Here is a 24,890-nt window from a genome sequence, read left to right as displayed (position 1 = left end):
GTTATAGACTACGCTACACGGGGCCACTTCAAAGAGTTAAGTCGTTTTTCTCTTATTGCATTCGCCTACTGTCCATGCCCGAAAAAAGAAATATTGCATATTCAGCATTTTAGATAAGTTTCTCTTTTTTTCAGTCTTTGTACAGTATTATTCAGTAATGGAACTATCCAGGTAACAGAAACTAGTTATTTGGGCGTATTTCTTCTCTCTTATTTCTAACATTTGATACAGATTTATTGTTCCAAGCATCATTAATTTATTTTAATCCCTCACATTGTGCACGGTTTCCTCAAACTTTTACATTTTAATTTGCTGTTCAGATCATATACGCCCAGGTCGTTCTATTTACTGACGAAACAGTGTCTTCTCTACGTATATTTCTTTCCTTGTAGTCTCCCGTAAATTTCATACGGATATAGCACTAGTCTTTGGAGTCACATAATGAAACTGCCCAATGACTGACAGTGTCGATGTCATTATTGAGTGTATATAATCACGCATATATTCGACAAATGTACACTGATTATGGTGAATCTTTTATTTTCTTCTTCGTTTGAAATAATAATACTTCTTTTGAGGACCACTTAAACTTCATAAGAACATAAGACAGCTTTCTAAGCTAAATTATCAAACTCCTCAATGGCTGGTAATGTACAACATTGATTTTATGTAGGATCACATATAATTTCGAGAAAGGTGCACTAATTTAGACCTTTTCTTTCTGCTTTCTGGCAGTTTGAAGAAAATACTGTATCCCTGTGGTTTCATGTAAACTTCATAAGGATTTAACGATAGCCTTCGAAGCTATAGGGTGTCTTTAAAGTCGCCCAACCCAAAATTCCGAATGTCAGAATTTTTTGTATCATAGGTGCCAATAAAATGAAACTCCCACACAGGGATGGCATTTTCTTTCTTTTTTTAGATATGTTTATATATAAACCGTGGGATAGAAGTTCGACATTAGTCCACACGAATGCCACCAACGTACATGGTGGCTCAATGTTAGGATGTTTACCTCTGGTTCGTGGGGTTCCTAGCTTGATGCCCGAACAATTAAGTTTGTGGTGGACAGTATCGTATCAGTGGATTTTCTCGAGGTGCTCCTGTCTCCTCCCACTTTTTCATTCCACCAATTCTTTCCCCGCCATTCACTTGCCTTAACCATCGTCTCGTTTAGCATAAAGGACGTAGTTGTGGAAGGTTAAACTGACATATTTCATTTTCAAAACTATTATAGAAACTAATTTTGTATTAGGCATTAATTTATTTGATTTGGCACACACTTCATACAAACCTAAATAATATTAGAGCATTTTTCTTCTTTTTAAGAGCTTTATTATTTTAGCGGTTTTATTATTTTATACTTGCCAGTGTTTTTGTTGAAGTTTATAATAATAATAATAATAATAATAATAATAATAATAATAATAATAATAATAATAATAATAATAATAATAATAATAATAATAATAATAATAATACGTACCTTCAAAATCCAATCCGTTGGCTAAGAGCCACAACAACAAGACGATCTACAAATTCATTACGTTACATTTTATAGTATTATCAAGATAAGGTCTTATTTAACACTTACATGCTCTCAATCGTACTCAATATTAATTCAAAATCTTGCATAATATAATAATTCGGTCACTTTTATAGCTGGTCACGATTTGCCACGATGTCAAGGTCGATCTCGATTGGGCGAGTACGGGTTTTATTTGTTTTTAATTATGACATGCCACTTGTAATATGCCACCCGCTTATATAGCAGCTTGAGGTCTATCACCGTAAAACTTTGGTTCCGATTGGAATAGCTGAGTTGAACTTATACAATATAAAGTGTCCAATTTTTCAGAGATAAATCAAACTAAGAAAGCTTTCTTTTTTTTTTTTAATGATGTTTGTCGGAGACAAATTATGAACTAATTACACAAGCCGACGTTTCTAAACTTTTGAAAAGTTACAGAAACAAAACTCACTGACTCTGACTGACTAATTTTAGGTCCCTGAATATGAATATGATATCAATTTTACTACATTAGCTCGCATTTTTGTGTAACGTATAGTTGCCAGATTTACCATATTAGGGAAAATGAGCTATCATGAAGTGTACCGGCCAATGAGTTGTTTGCATGCCGAAAGAGAATCAACTTCATTTCGACAGTTGGTCAAGAACGACATTATTTTTTATAAATTCTTACAATAAATTTATTGAATCAAACCAGTTGAAAAGCTATATATTCTGTTTGTGTATTAGCACTAAAAACTATATATATATATATATATATATATATATATATATATAGGGTGGGTGCGCCATATATGGAATACGTTCCTAATATGAAATACCAGATTGTTTTGTCTGCTATGTTCTGCCACTGAGTGGACTGTACGTAAACTTGTACACCGTGGCGCCCTTAATCTGCGCATGAGTGGTTTGCTGCCGAACGATAACAAGCCATTTTCTTTTGTTGCAGAATATTTTTCTGAAGAACTTGAGTTTTTCGAACGTATCTTTCCATACTGCTGAATGTACGCAAAGAGTTATGTATTATTGTTGAGTTTGTGATATTTAGATTACATATATAGTGTACCATAAAGGCATAAAGATTCAGTACACAGAGAATCACGTAAGCGTGTGTAGGAAGAGAACTATCCAAAATGGCGATTTTCCCAATATGGAATACTAGTAGGATCCTAATTTGGAATATTCCCAATTATAATAACTACTACTACTAGTACTACTACTACTACTCTTAAAGAAAGGAAGAAAGAAATTTATTAGCTTAAGGAAAGGAACAAAGGAAATATTCGGGCCTCGAACTCCGAGATCACATCGGCCTTTAAATTAAGTCTACGAATTCGAAAGGACTCGACCCTGGCCTAAGAAAAAAGTATCATCCCGGAATACGCCTAATGATACTGAGGGAAAGCAGGGAAAACCTCACCAAAGGCCGGCGCCAGGATAGGCGGTCTGAGCAGAGATCGTGCCCATCCTCGAATTATCCAAACATCGCATTGTAGACAAATGAGCATGTTTTGTTCTAGTATTCCATTTTAAGAACAGGTAGTGTTCCATATTAGGAGCGGGGTGTGCCTAATATGGGAAATTGAGTTTCTTTCAATTTAGTAATATTGTAAAAAATCATTAATGAGGAACAAACTTTCATACTTGTATTTTGTTTTGCAAAGGTACCACAAGTAGTATGATGCATAATATTTTTATTCTGGAATACGCATTTCTGAGAAATAAAGAAGAAACAAAAAGTATTCCATATTCGGTGCCTTTACCCTATATTCTGTTAGTGTAGGCCTATTAGTATTTACATACAAAGAGTAATTGATAAAGTCTAATGTTTAGAGCTGCAAATAACACCATCTGCTTTACTTTTTTTCTTTTATGAAACGCTGGGTCCTCTCTCTTCACCGACCAGCAATAGTTTCCCATCATTGCCGGGTCCCAACGTCCTTGATATAGAGTTTCCATCGTTCTTATATCCAAAAAAATACAACTTGAACAAAAGCACGCCAGGCATTTAACTCTTTATCCTTTAAACTCTGTTCAAACAATCCTTCATGGATAAGTTTGCGAATATCGGGTCCTGTGAAAACTCCTTCTTTTAATTTACCATCACATAGTTTTGGAAAACACTGTCTAAGATACTTAAATCCTTCACCTTCTTTGTCCATAGCTTTTACGAAATTCTTCATGAGGCCCACCTTAATATGAAGAGGTGGAAGCAGCACCTTGGCTGGATCGATCAGAGGCTCATACTTGACACTGTTGGTACCGGGCTTAATTGTCGCTCTGGGGAGCCACTCTTTTTTTTTTTTTTTGTGAAAAATGTTTTCCTGTGGCTCTTGAGTCCCAAAGACACAAAAAACAATATTACTTTGTAAATCCACCTTGCAGACCAAGTACTATTGCAATAACTTTCAAATATCGGCAAATTTGAAAACCGTATTCTTTGTAGTTACCACGATTTAAAATGAGTGCGAGATTCTCGTAAGTCTCTTTCATCGAAACAATGTGTGCCACAGGAATGGACGGCAACTTATTTCCATTATGAAGTGAAACTGCTTTCAGACTGTACTTAGACGAATCTATGAAAATACGCCAATCGGATGAATCATGCTGAATTTCTAATTCATTTAGCAGACCATTGATATCCGTGCATACTCAAAGGGAACCTTCCATTCTGTAGTTTTCTGAAAAGGGCTCGTTCGTTTTCCTGTAGTGAGTGTAAGTTGTTCCAGGAGCCAGTAAATTCCACTCTTTGAGTCTAGCACCCAAAAGTTGAGCTTTCTCTTTCAAAAGTTGTAACTCTCTCACTAAATCATTCAACTCATGTTGTAGGGTGAAGTGAGACTCGTATTTTACGTAGAAGGAACTGTCTCTCGGATATTCATCTGCAGATATTGAGTTGGTGTCCTCATCGCTTCCTGTAGGCGCTATAATATCGATAGTTCCCCAATCTTTCGAATGAGTAGGTACAGGTAAATTTTCTCCATGGGGCACTGGTCTGATCGCAGATTGCAAGTTTGGGTATTCGATTTCACGTTGTTTCTTCTCGTTATTTCCTGCTGTATTCGTCATACAGAAATAGCAATCATCATAATGATTCCGGGTTTCTCTCCATATCATGGGAACATCAAAAGGAATCCTTCGTTTGGTTCCTTTTAGTCAAGCAGTCAGAGTCGCGTAGCACATCAAACAACACACATGAGGTGCCCAGCTTTTATCTTGATCACCGATCTTGCAGCTAGAATAAGAATAATGTGCTTTCCTAACGTCATCGTTTATTGATCTAATCTGCGACTTAACCATAAATACGCCACAGATATAACAAAATCTCTCCGGCGAGTTTTTACATCCTCTGCGGGAAGAACTTGACATTTTGCACAGGAAAGCGAAACTTAGAGCAACAGCAAAAACCCTTATTCCATAAAATCACTAAAAGATACTGAAACATAGGCAAACTGTTCTAAAAATACGGTAAAATAAAACTGAAACTACTGACGCAAAAATTCCAAGTCAATTCTTCCGACAAAATACTTATACACTTGCGAGATTACTTACTGCAATGCATAAGAGCAAGAATGAGCCACGCAATAGCGGCGCAGTCGGCGCTTTTGTCTCCCGCCTCATAGTGCTGCTCACTGTTGCCACGTAGACCCTATTTTTAAACCGGTTTCAGTGGTCTAAAAACAAACAAACAAAGGAGGGGGAGGAACTCAAGGGTCAAGCATTTCAATCATCCCCGTCCTCCCGGTATCCATTGTTATATATGTCAAAAACAAGGGGGGTCCTCTCTGTCGCCAACTGAGTGAAATCTAATTTATTTCTTACTAAAATAGCATTGTCAGACCGGTTACTTCGATGGCAACTGAAGCCGTCAGTACAAAATGGCCAAATTGGCAACAATGCATAACGCCAAAATACTAGCTAATGTAGTAAAACGGCTATCAATTTGGAATTCAACATCCTGAAATTAGTCAGAATCAAAGGATTTCCTTTCTGAAACTAAAGTGACGTCGGCCAGCGTTATTTTTAAATAATAATTTTATGTTAAACCTTGCAGATTACAGCTACATATTCGTGAGCTTTTAATTTATGCCTTTACGTCTAGAGTTGTGAAGCTAAATGCATACCAGACGATGCAGAAACTTCCCAATGTATTTGGAACTGATGAACTATTTCGATTTTGGTTTATTAGTACTTACCAGAAATTACATTTTCTCTGTCTCAAAGAAAGTACAGATATAAATGTCACATACGTCCTGTTTTTTCTTGAAAAAAAATAATGTTATTGAAAAGTGAAGAGGTACTGTCGACTGCAGTGTAAGAAACATGCTAGTTGAATATTTAGAATAGTATTAGAACAATATAATCTGACAACCCAGAACAGTTCTAGTCAACTGTTTCTGAAGTTTTCTTACGTAACATTGTCATTTTCTGCCTGAAAAAAAAAGTACCAGCGGAATTCGCAGATATTCATTTTATTTGTTTCTTGCTAATCTTTACTCATTGTAATCAAATCAGTAGGCATTACGCTTTTCACACCCAACAAACCCCACGCTCATAGATTTTATTTTCGTTTCCTTAGGACTGTTTTCTGGTTGAGTGCAAGCTTCAAATCTGCGTGAGGTCTCACTTATCAGATGTGTTTTATGTATCCGGTGCAGTTAGATTTCAACTAGCCTTGTGAAATGCATTCTTCTTTTGTCAATACCTTAGCAGAATTCAATATTTCCCTCTCTTATAACGACTTTAGTTACATTTAGTTGCACATATTTATAACACGTCAAACGTAGTTAGAAAAGTAATTAATTTGAGTAATTTAGATCGCCACTAAAAACCATTAAATTGTATGATAAAAGTGCCTACTCTGTTGAAGGACGTGTTAAACTTGCCGTGTAATAACAGTTATTTGTTATAATTACAACATAATAACTCATATATTCTCTGTACTCACCTGATTTCTCGTTCCAAAAAAAAATCTGGAGTTACATGATTTTATATTATTAGTTGTGTGTTCAAGGCAAAATCTTAAATTCGTTCATTCAAACACACACCAATCACTTTACAGTATAAGTGTTGTGCTTGGGCTTCAGTTTCAGAAACTGAAATTAATTACGTAATATAGATTCATAAAATACAAGGTAATACAAAAAGGAAAAGAAAATACATCTGAAATAATAATTCGAAAATTGAAACATTATACCATGTGCGGGTGAGAGAAACAAGTTTGTACATTTTATGGTTTAGATTTTTTTTAATGTAATATTTCACCGCGAAATATAGAACTAGAAAGCTTAATGCATTAGCCGATCATTCATTTGATGTTGCAATATTATTCATAAAACTGCTCATCCACATTTAGTTTAATGGTCACATTATTGCCACTGTATGCAAAGTATTTTATTACTTTTGCTTGAAATAAATATCAGGTTGTCTAAAAAGTATTGAGTATTCTGTGGTCAAAATTGAGGATGCATTTATTGTTATTTGAAAATAACGGTGTGAAGCACGCAAGCACCTTTGTGTTGGGTGATCTACCAATTTTCCGTTTTCACAATAATTTCAACGCTATAGAACTTACATGCTTTATGATCAGAAAACTTGTGAAATGTAGGTTTCACAGGTTCTTTTTGAAAATAACTTTATACAATTCAAGGAGTCGTGCGGAGACCAAAATATATGACAGTCCGACAGTGCACGGTCCAGGCTATACGGTGAGTGTATTAAAATCTCCCAGCCAAGTTCTCTGAATTTCTGACGAGTAGTTAAAGATGTATATGGTCTGGTGACCGGCGGCAATAACCTATGATTCACAATGCTTTTTTGTTTCTACAGAACGCACATCATAACTTTTCTGGACATCAGAGTGGTCTTTGCCGCGGATTGTAAATCCTCTCTTCGTTTCGACCACACTTCTTTTTTTGCAGGGTTATCCACCTTTCATTGTTCGTAAGCAACCGTTTTAGAAACGGCTTGAGTTCGTTATGTTTCAGAAGAAATTCGCAGATATTGACAAATTCGGTCGAGTATACGTTTCTGAGTCAGGTCGAATTGCACCCAAATGCTGAGCTTCTTTTCGTAGCCAGCTTTCAACAAATAGTTTAGCAATGTTTGAGTGTGAATGCTTAGATAGTATATACACACACACCCACACTCACACACAAACAGCCTATGTTGCAGTATAGGATTATTATGGAAATACTGATATATCAAAATTAAACAGAATTGTATAGCTGTTTTGGAGAAAAATGCTAATTTTCGGAGGAAATTTAAATAACTCCTCTAGAGAAATTTATGAAAGCCTTAAATTTAAAATTTTAGCTGGATATATTGGATGGTGTGCTCTCTAGGCGAGTGAACATACTTACATCACAACAAGCGGATGATATAAAAAAAAATCACTCTTTAGGCATGTATAGACAGTGAAACATGTAAAATCCTTAATCTTGAATAAATTTATTTTTTCACGATTGCCACATTTTTTTCATTCCTATTGTCACTGCAAACTAAAAAATGAAATTAAACAAAACAATGATTTATGTGCAGCACATGCTTATTGTTGTTTGATTTTTCTCGTCATCTAAAGCGTTTTAATTATATGTTGTTGTTTTATTTTTCTGATTACTCAGACTAAAATGATTGCTTAAGCAAAAGAAAAAAAACAGTAGGTGATTTAGTTAACAAAATAAATTGTGTAACATGTAAACTAAAATTTTAAGCATATGTGCTTTTATTTAATCTGGAAACTGACAATCAAAGCAAACAAATTCATTTTGCACTTTCTCTGTCAGTTATTCTCTGCTGTCTCTGAAAACATTTTACCCTGTGTAATGTTCTGAGTCGCATTGTAAAGTTAGCGCAAAGTCTTGCTACAATTGGTGCTGATTCCATCCGCGCACGATTACCGATTGATTGATTCTTTGGTTCACCGAACTCGTGTCGCTGGGATAAACAAACAAAAAGCAATATTTCCTGTAAAGGTACGGGAAAGAAGCAAGACCCGTAAAAAAGTAGCGGATCAAAAAGAGGCAAAGGTTATTTACGCTCTGTTAGATTTTCCGAAAGTATGCACTTCATAACATGTACACAATAGAAGTGTTTTCCTCTTCAGGAAGTTAGAAAGTGAACTTTTTTTTTTATTTTATTTTATTTTATTTATTTTCAATACTTTCCTCGTTGGCATCTGGAACTAACAATTTAACTTGTCGGGTGTGGGTGACATTGACGTTGAATCAGATCAGTTGCTTTATTTTATTTATTTTTTTAGTAAATGGTTTTAAATACAAATAGTTAAACTAATTTATAATGAAACGAGCAGAATTGCTCGTTCTTCGCAAGGGAAATAATATTGTTTGTGCAAAACATTCTAAAGATGAATATGTACGAACATATACAGTGAAAGTTGCCTGTGTTGGATGCCACCAGTTCTATTGAAAAGTGGCCAAAACAGGCGGCTACTTTGCAGAAAACGAATGCACTTTGAGGCAGTAAATAGTATAGATTGTATCATACGCATTTCTAATGCAGTAACTATTTATTATTTTACTATCGATTTGCATCTTGTATCATAATTCCTCGCAGCTATATGACAAGCGAAGGTTGCTCTGTTACGGAAACTCCGATTTCATTCTGAGTAAGAACTCGTGTGTTGAGTTGAGTTGATTTTGAGTTTAACGTCCCGTTCAGCAGCGAGGCTATATAAGACGTGGACCTACTGACTAACGTGGGATCCGAACCACGTGAGCTTCCGCCGGGAATCGAACCCGGGCCTCCCACGCCAAAGGCGCGTACGTTAACCGCTTAGCCACGGAGGAGCTCAGAACTCGTGTATTTTTGAATCTAGTTGAGATGTAACTCTATGTCTCAAATAGCCTTGGTAGTGTAAGGAATATTAGGTTACAAAGTAAGCAATCAAAATTACATAGTAAAATATATTTCTGCGATAGGTCTATAAGACATTATAGGCCTTATGCAGAGTCGTTCTGACGCGTGATAATACCATACTAAAGAGCTCGACTAATATATGTTTCCTGCAGTAGTCAGGCGTTTAAAACGACGCTAATCATACGTCAAAACGACTCTTTATAACGCCGTATATACCTTACATTTCTACCTAAATTTGCCATTATTTAGAAGTTGATTGACGATTAATTGACGTTTCAACATAATAATTACGTACAAAACATTACATTCTGTACTAAATTGTCAGTTTCAGAAAAACACAGAACATCCGTCCCGTCTCATTCATCCAGTCTTTAGTTCTGGATTTGCAAACATTCATCCAGGTACTAGATTTTTACCACCAAGAAGTTTAAATGAATTGTAGTTGTTTATTTATTTCATTCTACACTGCAATATGAATGTGACAGTATTATTATTATTATTATTATTATTATTATTATTATTATTATTATTATTATTATTATTATTATTATTATTATTATTAGTAGTAGTAGTAGTAGTAGTAGTAGTAGTAGTAGTAGTAGTAGTAGTAGTAATAGTAGTGGTAGTAAATCATGATGAAAGTACAAATACCACAACTGAATATTTTCATGTGGACTGGACTAATACGAAATATGAATGTATTATTGCTCGCACGGACACAGTATATCAAACATAGTAAACCATACCATCCTCTCCTGTATTGTTGGAGAAATTACTTTCAATTGATAATTTTTCTGCCCCTTTTTCCTTCGAGTTCACTGGCTTTACAAAATGTGGTAGCACAAGATGTTTATAACGGTTTGTTAGAAATGAAGAAGATAACTTATACTGCCAATGACTCAATTGGGTGAAGTTCCACGATATATAGTTGACGACTTACAAAGTAATAAGTAATGTATATATTACAGAAGAATGCAAGTTCCATAACATTGAGGCCAATTTATGCAGGTGTCCAACTTAGAGGTGTCTAAGTTAGCAGGTTTTACATTACAAGCGTAAACTTGTTCCTCTGGTTCCAGGATACTTGTTAAGGTAAGTTTGATTTTTACTTTTCGCAACGTTAAGAACGAGTCCATTTGTGGCTTTATCCTTAGTATTTCCAAAGATAACATACGTCAGAATAGCATCATACTGGTTTCAGCAACAGTTATTTAATATAATTAATCAAACTAGTATTTCCAGTGATGAGAACCATGGTGCCATATTCCGGTATCTTAACTTAGGATACGTTTCCATGTAACACAAGTTGAGTTTGCGCTAGCAAAATATTAAACGATAGAAGCTTTTCGCTTATGAAACCGGTTCCGAGAGAGCTTCACAAACGCGAATGAAATGGCCTGCAACAATGTTGCCAGTGTTGTCCAAAGTAACTGTGCCGGACTGAACAATTCTAGACTGCGCGGGAAAAACAGTAATTGGTCAAAAAATGAGATGTCAAAATTGGAGCTCCATGTGTCATGTTCTGCCTCCGGTTATTTTAGTATAGGGTGTTTGAAAAAAACTCCCTAGATTTAAGTATAAATTTAATTGGGAAATGAATGAAAACTTTCATCAATGAGTACATATCATGAAAGAGAATTCCATCAAGTTTTATTTAATGTTGGTAAACTTCAACATGGGATCCATTTGTGGCCCTGCAAACATCGAGACGATATTCCACTTCTCGCCATGTATTCACCAACATTTAAGGTGTAACTGTCCCAACTGCCGCGACGATTCTTTCCCGTAAATGATAGGTGTCTCTGATCTTTTCACTGTACACAACATTTTTTTATGTGGCCCCAAAAGAAAAAAAAATCCAATGGGGTTAAGTCTGTGCTTCGTGGTGGCCAAGGTATTCGGCCAGTCCTGCCTATCCACATTCCTGGAAAGCGAGTATCGAGAGCCGCTCGCACATGGTTACTGTAATGAGATGGGGCGCCATCTTGTTGGAAAAACACAAGCCCATTTTCCGCCTCAATATCGTCTATTTGGGGAAAGACGTACTCTGTCAGCATGTCATAGAAAACATCCTCGTATATTGTTTTTCTTTTTCTACAAAAATGAAACGACCAATCACACGATCTTCCACCAAGCCGCACCATACATTAAATTTGAGAGAGTCACTTTAATGCTGAATAACTGCAGGTGGATGCTCTGCCCCCCAAAATTCTGCAGTTATAACGATTAACTGTTCCACTGACATGAAATATAGCCTCATTAGAAAAGAAAATTTTAAGAAAATGACATCATCATCAGTTTTGTGTAGAAAGTCAGCAGCAAACTCACGCATTTCGATTTTATCAGTAGGTTTAATTTCATGTAACAATTGCAATTTGTAGGCGCGCAACTTACCTTTAGGCACTCCTAATTGTAGACCACGTCTGGCCAATTACTTCTTCTGGCTCCGAACACAAGAAATACGGATCTGTTCAACAATATCTTCAGAAGTTCTCGGTCTACCTGGTTATTTTGCTTTTAAAACACTACCGGTTTCCTTGAAAGACTTTAGCCAATGACGGATAGCTTTTGCTGTAGGTGGTTCACCACCATACTGACGTCTAAAATAACGTTGCACTGTTAAAACTGACTCAGTTTTCAAGGCCTAAATTCACTTTCTGTTGCGAAGTACACATTGTTGCTGAGTTGCTCTGCACTGCACGCCTGCTTGGACTGAACTGAGGAAACAGAGTAAAAAAAAAAAAAAAAAAAAAAACACTGGTTGCGTCTCAAGGTCAAGGAGACCTGCCAACTGCAGAGGAACAAAATTGAAGAGTTGATGAATCAAACACCACAAACTAGAATAGTGTGTCACTTTGTACAAATTCTAGGCCACATTGAAACTAAGGAGTTACTTTTCAAACACACTGTATAAGTCAATTCTAAACGTGAGTTGAATAATCACGTATTGGCACTGCTAGTATAAGCGATTCATACTTATGAATGGTGAAATAAAACATCGCCTCCTGGAAACCTGCGTTTCTTTTCTTTTCTTTTTTTACACTGTTTCTGCAGCGTAGTCTAGAATTGTGTAACACCTGAATGAATTAGATATCCTGATTGTGCACCCTGGCCGTTAAGACTGTAGTATATAAACGGAACAGGAGGGAATGGAAAATAAAACATTAAAGTTCGTGGTGGTGTATTATTTTTATTTATTTCTGGGAAGTAGGCCATACGCCTGAAATAATTTAAATTATTAATTGTTCTAGATGAGTTGCTAGCTCAAAAGAGTTTTCTCCCCAACACACTTACGCACATGGTCTAACAAACGTGAATTTTCATATTCTTGTTTCCACCATAAACCCCCGCATACAAAGGTACAGAATATGTCTTAATATGCCTAAATAATTGTTCATAACTTTCATAATAGTGCTATAGTATATGTCTTAAAACATCTTATTACACACACACACACACACACACACACACACACAGGTATATATATATATATATATATATATATATATATATATAACATTGTGAAGAAAGCAACTCTCTTTTAGTAAAATTGTAATTTTAATTCAATATTTGCTACTTATTTTGTAGTTTGAGATTGTGCGATTATGTTGGAATGGCAAACGAGAACAGAGTTGAGAATTAGCAAGGTGCTTTCTGTATTCATACGAAATTTCAAATTACTTTGCAATCCAAAAGCGCATACCACGTGTATGGATAGTAACAAAGCACCAATGTAATAACTGCAGATTTCCAAATTATTAAAAGGGAAGTGTTTCGCGTATTGCCTAATAATTCATCATTTTATATTAAACTTAAAGAAAAAAAAACCTGCAAAATTGCATAACTAGAAAGCATAAGTTGTTGCTTCCCTAAGGACTAAATATGAAATGTTTATATTCATACGCTACAGAAGTATCTACACCACAATTATACTGATACTAAGTGGTTGCTGGAACCACAGTGGACCTGTGGTACGTGGAGTCATCAGTTAAATCTCAGCTTGTGCCAAGGGAGTTTTGTGGTGAACAAGTACATTGTACAATCCGCGGCAAAAAACCTGCAACATGAGGATGTAAGTTTATTGTGAAACTACACCTAACAGCACAGGGAATGAACATAACGTCTAAGTGGAACGAATCACGTCAGGATAAACCTTGGCCTCCTCCCGTGCACACTTATTTTGAAGCAAAAGACTTCGGCATTTCACAATAAACTTATATGCTCATGTTGCAGGTTTTTTGCCGCGGATTGTACTTGAGCATTCTTTGAGTTACCTCATTTCCTTCATTTTCATCATCGTCATTTTTTTTACCCTACACGGTATAGACTAACTATGCCAAGTAAAACTGAAATATGTTCTAATTAGTTGCTCCCCACAAACATTTGACTCGCTGCACATCGTATGTTCAAATAGTGCTTAAGAAAAAGTTATAATTATTTGCGTTTCACTTCCTCACCTAGACTCTTAAAGAATCGTTGAAATTAACTTAATGATGAATGGATTATTATTTCTAGTAATCCCATTTTAGACTCCCCCCAAAACAGATCTATCTTACTTAAACAATAATCAATAATTCAATGAAAGACGTGAAGTTTAATATAGTTATTGTTGATAGTAGTTGTTGATACTGACTAAACAGGAAAGAAATGATGTGACGGAACTTTATATTTGACAAGATTGTGTCTTTCTTATACAAGTTTCCATCCCTAGTATGATCGCTGCGTGTTCTTCTCTTTCACAGTAAAAAAGGAGGATGGGAGTAGTGAAGTTTGTTTCGATTGCCTATCAACTTATGTGGAACAAGAATCCACAAAATGAAAACAAATTGTTTATAGAATGCACATCTCTCTCTATTTCTACATTAGCATTATAAGCCGTCGCTCATGACTACATTGTTTGGAATATAGATATAACACAAGCACGCGTACGGGAGAGATATATTTATGTTAGTAGTACGTTGAAAGTACTGCTAAACCTTTCAACCTTCTTTATTAATGAATCACAATACAAGGAAGAAAAAAAGAAACACTACTTATATATATATATATATATATATATATATATATATATATATATATATATATATATATATATATATATATATATATATATATATATGATATTAGAAATGGAAAATCAAACGGGATATATATTATATAAATCCAATTCATTTAGTATATGGGAAATAAGGGCAAGACAAATTGTTCCAACTCTACAGTGAAATATATGAAATAGGATAATGACCAAAAAACGCCCTGAAGATTATCATGATCCTGATGTTTCAGAAACCGAACCCAGAGAGATCGGATTATTATAGAACTATTAGTCTCATATCTTATGTTGACTTCTTTTTCGACTTCTGAACAAAAGGTTGTATGGAAGAACAAATTTTAAAAAAAAAAGTTGAGGACGAATAATTCGGGTTGGAAGAGGTAAGAACACGAGAGATGCAATTCTGTTATTAAGAGTAATCGGTGAAAGATTTACAAAAAATGGGAAAGAGATGTATGTAGTATTTATTCATCTAGAAAAGACATCTGACCTTGTGAACTGGGAATTGTTATTAGGAGTTCTAAAGAAGATGGGGTTGGAATGGAAAGATGGAAGATCGATAAGAAACGTATATATGAACCAAAAGTAAGTGTTATAATAGGGTAGGAAATGACAGAGAGGAGTGCAATTGGAAGATGAGTTCGACAGGGTTGCTATCTCTTCCAGCAACATTTAATATATGTCCAGAAGATATAGTGAAAAGGAAACTGCAATTTGAAGACGGCGTTTCCGTAGCAGGTAGAATGATTAGATGTATACGATTTGCAAATGATATGGCGCTTGTTGCGGAATGGGAAAATGAAATAAGATGTTATAAAACTTGAAGAAGGGTTGTGAAAAAAATGGTATTAAAATAAATGTTAGAAAAATAAAGGAGTCCGTGCCAAATTTAGAAATAGAAGAGGAGAAAATAGAATCGGTGGTTACTTTTCGATACCTAGGTACTATTATTAGTGATGATATAAAGTGTAAAGATTAAGCAAAACAAGGATAGAAATGGGGAAAGAAGCCTTTAGGAGACGGAAAATACTATGTTGTAGGACTTTTAATAAATGATTGAAAAAAACTCTTAAAATGTTTCGTTTGGAGTATAGTACTGTATAGGTCAGAAACATGGAAATTGCGCAAAAAATATGATGAAAACCAACTGGGATCTTCCGAAATGTGAGTGTGGAGAAGGACTGAGATAATTAGCTGGGTCGAGCAGAAAACGAATGGGAGGGTGATAGGAATGGTGGGGGAGGAACAACATATTTAGATATTATTAAGAAGAGGAAGAAAAACTGTTTTGGATATTGGCAAGAATTAACTGTATCATGAGGGTATGATGGCAGGAAAAAGAGGTAGAGGGCGAGGGAGACTACAGTTAATGGACGAAATCAAAACAGAAAAGATATACGTGAAAGTGAAGAGTTTAGCGGGAGACCGTGGAGCATGGAAGCTTCTCAGTTGCGGGAAGTGACTGCCAGTAACGTGCGACAGTATATGGTGATCATGGTGATGTATGCGGTTTAAATGCAAAAGATTATATATATTAAAAACTGGTTGTGAGAAAATCTCAATTGAGGAGTTTGTGTAATAAGGGCGTAAGCGAGTTTATGCCCGTTTTGCATCAAACACATTTGTGGCTTTTGCCATGCTTGTTTAGCCTCCTTCTAACATTTCAATTCAATATCGGAATTAAATGCTGCATATTACATTGTTTTACATAAGAAAAAAAAAAAACACTACTTAATTTTTCAACACTATTTTTCTCTAACTGCATATTTCAGACTTACGCTCTTATTGCACCAAACTTCTCAATTTTGTCTTTAGCTAAAAACAGGAAACTTATGGATAAGACAAAGACTATATCTATGTTATCATCGACAGTTGATTGATGTGGTCTTGTGCATAATTATTGTATAATTTACCTACTGCTACTAACTTAGTTATTTCGACCAAGCCTCTAGATGGCATATTTTGCTTTTGGACGGGAAGTTTAACACCTATTTATTTATTTATTTATTTATTTATTTATTTATTTATTTATTTATTTATTTGATATACCTAATGTCATACGGTTCCTTTTCTGGGCAAAATGACAAACGTATATAGTCATAGGTTCGATTCTAGTGACCTCGGATATAAACTTGAGTAGTGATATGTACTAACTTCAAACCGTAAGTTCCGTCTCATACAGACTTAGTGCTGAAAAAGAAGGCATTTAACTGACAAGAAACTAAGCAGTTAATGCCCAAGTGTTATAATTTATAGCGAAAATGGATTGGTTGTTTGTTTGAAGTAAAGTGTCCTTTCAGTAGTAAGGCTCTATAAGAAAACGAACCCGCGTCTTAACACTATGAACTCTCACTTGGAGTCAAAGTCTAGTATTTTTATTTATTTATTTATTTATTTATTTATTTTTTTTGCCAAAAACGGTATGTTTGCCACAGTGGCGGATCCAGGATATGATCAAGGGAGGGGCTAAATCATAATTTGCCGTTTTATCCAGTGTAAAGCAGAATTGAAGCCCATTTTATCCAGCGTAAACCTGAGCGTCAAGGGGGCCCTAAGCCCCTCGGACCCCGTTGGATCCGCCGTTGGTTTGCCATATAACCATCATGAAGCTATGTAGTGTAGCTACATAAGAAAAAAATCACAACAATATTTAATATAATGTAATTTTATACTAGCATCTCGTTGTTATCAAACGAATCTCGAACTTGCAACTTCGTTTTCCTCGCACCAGTCAGTACTTCAAACCACTGGACTAAACGTCCTGCAAGTTCCCATAATAGAGGCAGTAATACATAGTGAATTTACACATAAACTTGTCCTTAAGAACAGATGAAGACGTATAAAAAAAAAACGTTGGAATATTTTTGGCTTGACGTCCGCTGCTAAGTTGACAACACTTGTTTGTTTGTTTATTTATTAGATTACATCCGGAGCTGAACGCTAAGACCTTAGCTTACACGCATGTTCCTAGCGAGCAGTGTTAGTGGCTCACTGATGGTAACTGATGTAACGCTTACAATAATACAAGCTGAAATGTGTATTCATCGCACGGGGTAAATAGGTTTATGGGAAATACTTGAATCCCATTCTCCTCACAATATTAACTTCAATGAAGTTTTAACGAATATATATATATATATATATATATATGCAGATGCTCCTCTTCTTTTGACACAAATATTAAAATACCACACTCCCCCACCATAGTACGATTTTAGTCAATTGATATGAATAAAAAACGCTCAAAGTGGGTACTATATATTTTCCGAAAGTGATTTCAAAGGGGTTAGATGTTCCCCCAACCCGAAAACTATTTTTTTTTTCATGAATCGCAGTCATTTCTCTCATTTTATGTTTCATCTCCCCAGCCCCACTCTCTGCAAATGGGGATGGACTTGGACTTATGCACTGAATGGACTGAAAACGACGCTGCAAGTATTACTATTCATTTCAGCGACTCGGGAAACTATCGATTGGACACTAATATCGGTCGTTTTCAGTTACTTTTACATCATTATTCTCTCTCCCAGGGTGCTAAAGGGGGCTGAATTTAAATAGCATATGTAGGAGCCTTCTTTATCTAAGTGACCCTGAAAACTATGGATTCGACATTAATATTGGTCGTTACCTATCATTTTTATGACTGCCCCTCTCTCTCCACCTTGCAGTGCTGAGGGAATTTTGCGTCCACTGCGGGCTGAATTGAACATAAACGGAATCAGGATTGCCACAAATTAACTTAGCAACGCTGAAAGTTATGTATTGGACACTAATATCGAACTTTAATATATATATATATATATATATATATATATATATATATATATATATATATATATATATATATATATATATATATATATATATACTATAATTTCGGATCCCCCCTGCCAGGTGTCAATGATAGAGTTTAAATCGGACTTAAACGCCTTGGAGAATGTCATTATTTATCTGAGCAACCCCGAGAACTATGGATTCGACACTAATATTGGCCGTTTTCGATCATTCTTATATGCATCTTCCTCCTTCCTCCCTTAGATGCAAGGGAGTCTTACCCTCATTGGGGGCTCAATTTGGATTTAAAGGGCATGGAAAATGTCATAATCAGATTATGGATGCCGAAAATTATGGATTTGAAGCTAATATCGTTCGTTTTCGATCATTTTTGTATGTCTCTCCTTCCCCTATCCGTAGGTACGCTGCGGGGTCTTGCCCAATGATAATCTCTCTCTCTCTCTCTCTCTCTCTCTCTTTCTCTCTCTCTTTCTCTCTTTTTTTCTCACGCAGCAGATAATGAGCGTACCAAGTTTAGTTAAAATTGCTTCAGGTGTTTTAGACTTATGGTGTTACATACATACATACATTCGTATATCGTCGTATGAGAACCAGAAGAACATAACTTTGAAATTTGAATTTTCGCTTTGTTGTATGCATGTAGCTTGTGCATAATTCTGAAAGCCTCACTTAGTGTCAAATTGAAGTAACTCCATCCCTTATGCTTAGTGTTGTGAAGTAGTAGTATATCTCCCATTCACGGACTGATTTTAGAGCCAGATATACTTTACATCCAGTACATTGTTATGACTCAAAAGAGCTCATTCAATCAGTAGCATACGCAGGAATTTATTTCGGGGGTTCCAAACTCAATAGGAGGATATTTTATATTAAAATTTCTAAAATTGCTCCTGAAATTAGGCTAAATTTTACGAAAAAAGTCGAAATTTCGAGGGGGGGCCCGGGCCCGCAGGACCCACCCCCTGCGTACTTCCCTGCGATTCAATTGTCAGCACCAAATGTTCTTATTGGCTCATATATTCTTATGACTCAAAAACTCAGGTGAATTTTAAGGAATATGTTTTAACCAGTAACATTGCTTTCAACTCGGACAAGCAAATGCACTTACAAACAAGATTCAATATCACATAAAGAAAATAAAAAGGTTTATTCACAAGGCCTTTCAGTCTCCTCCACCTTTTTATCTCCTAGCAAAATGTACATTTTTTTTTCATCTCTGTCAAATACTAATCCGCAGAATGAAATTTATTTTTAAACATTCTCTTATTGGTGATTCTTTATTTTTTTTCATACAATACAGCAGTTTTACCATTTTCTCACGAAGAATGACAAAACAAGAGATCAGTGAATGAAGTGTGACTGTAGACTGAATCACTTGGAGGAGAAAAATACTTGATGTAGCATTAAAAACGCAAAGAAACATGTAAAAAATAAGCTTATGAAACGGTAAAAAATAAGAGAAGTTGTTGAATTCAAGTGTGCTTAGTGTTGACTAAGACTCTTTGTCAACATAAAAAAAAAGAACGATAATCCTAGACCAAAGACGAAAATAATGTCAACCGAAGCCAAAGAACTTCAAGGGACGACCATGCTAGAAACTGGTAAGTGAGATTACGAAACTAGGTTGACCATAGTTTCTCTGCTTGATACTGTTGTCAGCGATGTGCTCAGGGAGTGAATCATGAGGATTCAGAACACCCCATCCAAAATTTCGATAATTCCGTAAATCTACTACAATTTTACGCGAAAATTTCGACATTTTGTGTAAAGTTTACACTCGTACTGAATTTGGACCCTCCCGGAAATAAATGTCGAGTGCATGCCTGACTGCTATTATTCAAAGAATACAAGTCAGGCTTTATTTTATTATAGTAATTCTTGAACATTTTTCTCTACAAAAGCAGTGGAAGAATATACATTGTCTGGATAAAGCATATGGAAAATCGTATGTGCTAGGTGCCTCTACGCATGAAAGAAAACAGAAAAGTTCATGTAAGAAAATCCAAAAACGATTTCTATGGATGGACCACTTTGAGCACAAAAGTATGAAAGAGTGAGCCTGACAAATCAAAAATGAAATCAAGGAACAAGCTTCAACTGGGAATGTAATTTGCTAGAATTTTTATTGAAAGCTGTTAATCATTGTCCAGCCATTTCTCCAAAGTTTATCTTGTACAAGATAAGACTGCCTGTACATTATCTAATTGTGTACAACACTGCTACAAAGCAAGCAACAAATTTTATATGACATGAAGGTGTTACTGAAAAAGGAGCAATTGAAGTACCATCGTGTGTGTTTCATGAGCTTACAAGCAATATACAGATCCGACTCAAACTTCGCCCAGATAACACATAATAGAAAAGAAGAAAAAAAATGCCAAATTAGAGCTGCTCCCATCCAGAAATACCGGAGATATGCTCCGCAACATAACGCACCACGCGACAATATGATATAAGGTGAACTTCGCAAGATACCAGTTTATGTTTGAAACGGAAAGGATCGGCAGCCATATATGCCAGTAATGCACATAAATATGTATAAATGCAGAATTAAAATATGCATAGCATAAGAAATAACGAACTGGATCATTTACTTGGTCTAATACAATCTTCTTGTTTTTTCTCTTGTCTTATTTTATTCTGCTTGAGAAAAGCGGAAAAGAAAATCAAGCAAATCCGAATGTTCTTGGCTATTTAATCGTCTTTATTTCAAGCTGCATTATCCTGCATACCATTATGACAACATGGTGTTTCAGAGAAAATTAGCTGATTAGTTTATTTTAGTGAAAATTGAAAAAAAAGGAAGAAAAATAAGATAAAACAAAGAAAAGAAAATCATTTGTACATCGATTTTTTATGTTATTGCGCTACTGTTGCTGTGGTGTAATATGCGACTTGTGAGATGAAACTGAAAATTTAAAATTAAATAAAAACTCAGTTAATACGGTGTTGCGTTAAATTTAAGTTGGATGATTTGACTCAATCAAATAACAAAATGTTGATATTTAAAAATAAAAAAAAGAAAAAAAACTTGCAATATCTCCAAAGTTGATAGCACGTTTACATGATATTCATTTTCCAATAATAATAAGTTTTAAGGTATAAAGAAGAAGAGTGACATAATATTGTAATAACTATTGTTTAGTTATCTTCGAACACATAACCTGTATCCACCAGAAAACAAAACATTCTTTGTTCGTGTTCATTCAATAGCCAGAGGGTTACATAAACAAACCATCTTTTTGTATAGTATTATTACTTATTTTGTTTTACGGCATACTACCCCGGTGAAAATTATGTGATTTGGTTATCTCGTTAAGCTGTAGGTAATCATCTCCTACAGTTTCGGCACTAAAGGAGACACTAGACCCAAAATTGAAGAACGAAACAGTGACAAACCATATGACACAATTGTAAATAAGTTAGTGTGTCCTTACTTCTACAGAGTATATCCCTTTGTAATGTCCTAATTTCTATACACACACATTTCATACATATACATATAATTTTATATATATACCCATACATAAAATTGGTAAATACCCCTACAGAATCAAAACCTTCCCACGGATAATATATGATTAAATTTTTAGAACTGCAGTATTACTTTTGTAGCCAAGTACACAGTTGTAGTATAATGTGAACAAAATATGTGTAAACATGTTGTTTGTTTTTGTCTTTAGTTATTATTATTAAATGAGTACCATTTAGTTTTTAGCTCTCTTTGCTTTCGTAGGCTAAAATTATGACCATTTTGCATTATAATGGTGTGCACATATTTTCAGAACGTCACTATTTTACTTTCAAAGTCCACTTCAGTCAAAATCAAGCTTGCTACAACAATCATGTATTGGGCGCTTTATCAATCAACGTTGTCTCAGAAAGAATTGTCGATAATATAAATTACTGTTGAAAACATTTGAGCTTGCAGACTATAACTGTTTCTCGGCTGTTTTCCTCAGTATTTTCGTATTTCCAAGTCGAAAAGTGTGTATGCTGTGGAAAGTTTACTTTGCAAATAATCTTATACTTTTTTCTGTCGTCATTTTAGAATGAACAAGAAAGTAGAGTAATTCCAGCTAATAATTATTTATTTTATCAACAAGGCATTCTGCATGTTAGATGCTATACACTGTATTTTGAAATATTCTATGATTTTTATCTGTACTTTTTTTATGTAGTTCACAGAGCCTGGGGTGTTTTAATTTAAACGTGTCCACAACCAAGTTGTATGTTGCTGATGAGAAAGAAGTGATAATAGGTATTTTCAAGTCCCTAAAGCAAATTCGCGTTTTCAGAATCTTGTGAAAGAGAAAATCGAAGCTTTGAACTCCTGCTAATGACTTAAAATGTCCCAAGGCTCTTGCATTCTTTGATGCTGTTAAGTAACATGAATAAGATAATTGTAGCATCCAAAGCCTCTGATTTGCTACCTCAAATATTTTTGCTTCCAGGAGACCGTTCGCATAATAGAATACTAGGTTTCTGGTCTAGTTCGCAATTAAATGAGATACTGTTTGTATAGAATTTATATGATTCCTTGCTAGTTTCTCTTCAAAATCATCGTAACTTTTACGCATATATTTGCTCGTTTAAAATAGCTTTTGCATTTGTAAATATAGGTAGATTTGACTGTGTGTCTTTAGAATTATTCATGGTCTCTAAACTTAGAACAAGAAACACAAACATAGGATACATATACTATATAAAACATGATGAAAAGCCGTTACTGTTTTAATTTTAACAACATTTTTATTTGAAAGAAAAAATAAAAATAAATGATAACTCAAAGAAGCCGTATTTTCTTATAATAAGCAAATGCATAAATAAACATGGGAAGCTCTTGTAACGTATATGTTCAGAAAACTTTTCTTTTATTTTATTAAAAATCTAGCTAACAGTTCGTTTCGTCTAGATGGGGTCAAATAATGACTTGGCAGTATTAAAACAGTGTGATCGATTTAGATAAGTGTCTGTACATCGTTTTCTATGACGTCTTAAAGGGAGATGTCCGTGTTTGGGGTCAAAATTTTTTATTTTTGAAAAGTATCAGTTTCAAATCTACGGTATTTGAAGTTTCATTGCTTGAAATTTCATGTTCGTACGACATTAGTTTCCCTTTGAGAAATAAAAATTATTGTGCACTTCCGTTGTATTTTCAGGCTTAAGTATATCTGTTTTTAGTTTTGACGTTCATTCCAGGTTATTTGATCATCCCGCTCTTCTGTAATGATTTAGTATATATATATATATATATATATATATATATATATATATATATATATATATATATATATATATATATATATATATATATATATATTTGCTTTGTCGTTCCGAAAAGAATCACACATCATTTCGCTTACTGTTCTGCGTTCAGAGTCCTTTGTTTTCCTTATTAGTTTGTGCTAGTAAACATAAAGCGACAAAGAATTGGACGAAAGCTCGCCAGAATTGCGTGGAAGGAGACAGCCAAATAAGCAAGAGTGATTTTATGTGTTATCAGTTTTTTTTTTTTTTTCTTTAATGGGAAGATGCAAAGGTGTTTTCAATAGGCGTACGTTCCATAACAATAGACATACAAGTTTTGCAACTGACAATGACCCAAAGAAAAGCAGGCGCTGCGTATGAAATTTCACTGGAATGTGAGTACTCGTAGCATAAACATTCATTGACTACTGTAGTGATGGATGCTGTCAAACCTATCTATAGAGCTCTTGCGGATTCCACCCTTTTAGGAAAATGTTTGCATTGGAAAACACATAACCCCAATGAAAGTTTCAATGCACTGATATGATAATGATATTAAAAAAAAATACTACATTTGCGGGTTCTAAAAACTACATTGCGGAGCGATTGCAGTGCATGAAGCAAGAACTGGTGGCCTGGAAAATATGACAATTTCAAGCAGTGAATACACCTCAAACTACTGCGGAAACATGGACATAAAGCGTATAACAAAATCCGCCTTGATGATCTTAAGACATTAAAAAATTGACAAGGAAATAAGAATAAGGAAAAGAAAGTGTAGGAAGAATGAAGAAGACACGGTCTGAGACGAATAATACGGTTATGGTGCATTCTGAATGTTGTGATTCGCCTAATTGATGAAAATCCATTGTAAATTTTAAACTTTTAATTTCTCAAAATTGCATTTTTGGACATGCATATACCATTTTCTCGCAAACTATTAACGCTAAAGTAACTAAATTTCGCACAAATCTTACTTATATGTACACTCATGTCCAAAATGATTGTCGCATACCTATAGCTGTCCTCTTGTAAGAATATAATTTGATAATGATTTTGCAGGGTACTTTTGATACTGATACTTTGTGTATAAGCGGGAAGTGTATATTTGTGGTAAATTTCGTAGGAAAAGAATTGTAAATACGAAAATTGGAATGAGTAAAACAAAATGTTGCTAAATGGACAAGAAAGTTTTATTTTCGTTTTATTGTTCTTATTTACTGCTCTTTTGATATGAAATTTGCCACATACATGTCTTTACCGATTATACCCATATTAACATTATAAGAAATACCGGAGAATTCGTTATCAAATTATATTCCTACAACAACATATTTATAGACATTCGGCAATAATTTTGGACATGAGTGTACCGCTGTTTGC

The sequence above is a fragment of the Thermobia domestica genome, chromosome 6 (genome assembly GCF_964235325.1).
Source record: "Thermobia domestica chromosome 6, izTheDome1.hap1.1, whole genome shotgun sequence".
In the NCBI taxonomy this organism is placed as follows: domain Eukaryota; kingdom Metazoa; phylum Arthropoda; class Insecta; order Zygentoma; family Lepismatidae; genus Thermobia; species Thermobia domestica.
The sequence above is the reverse complement of the archived record's forward strand: the minus strand, read 5'-3'. Positions refer to the sequence as shown.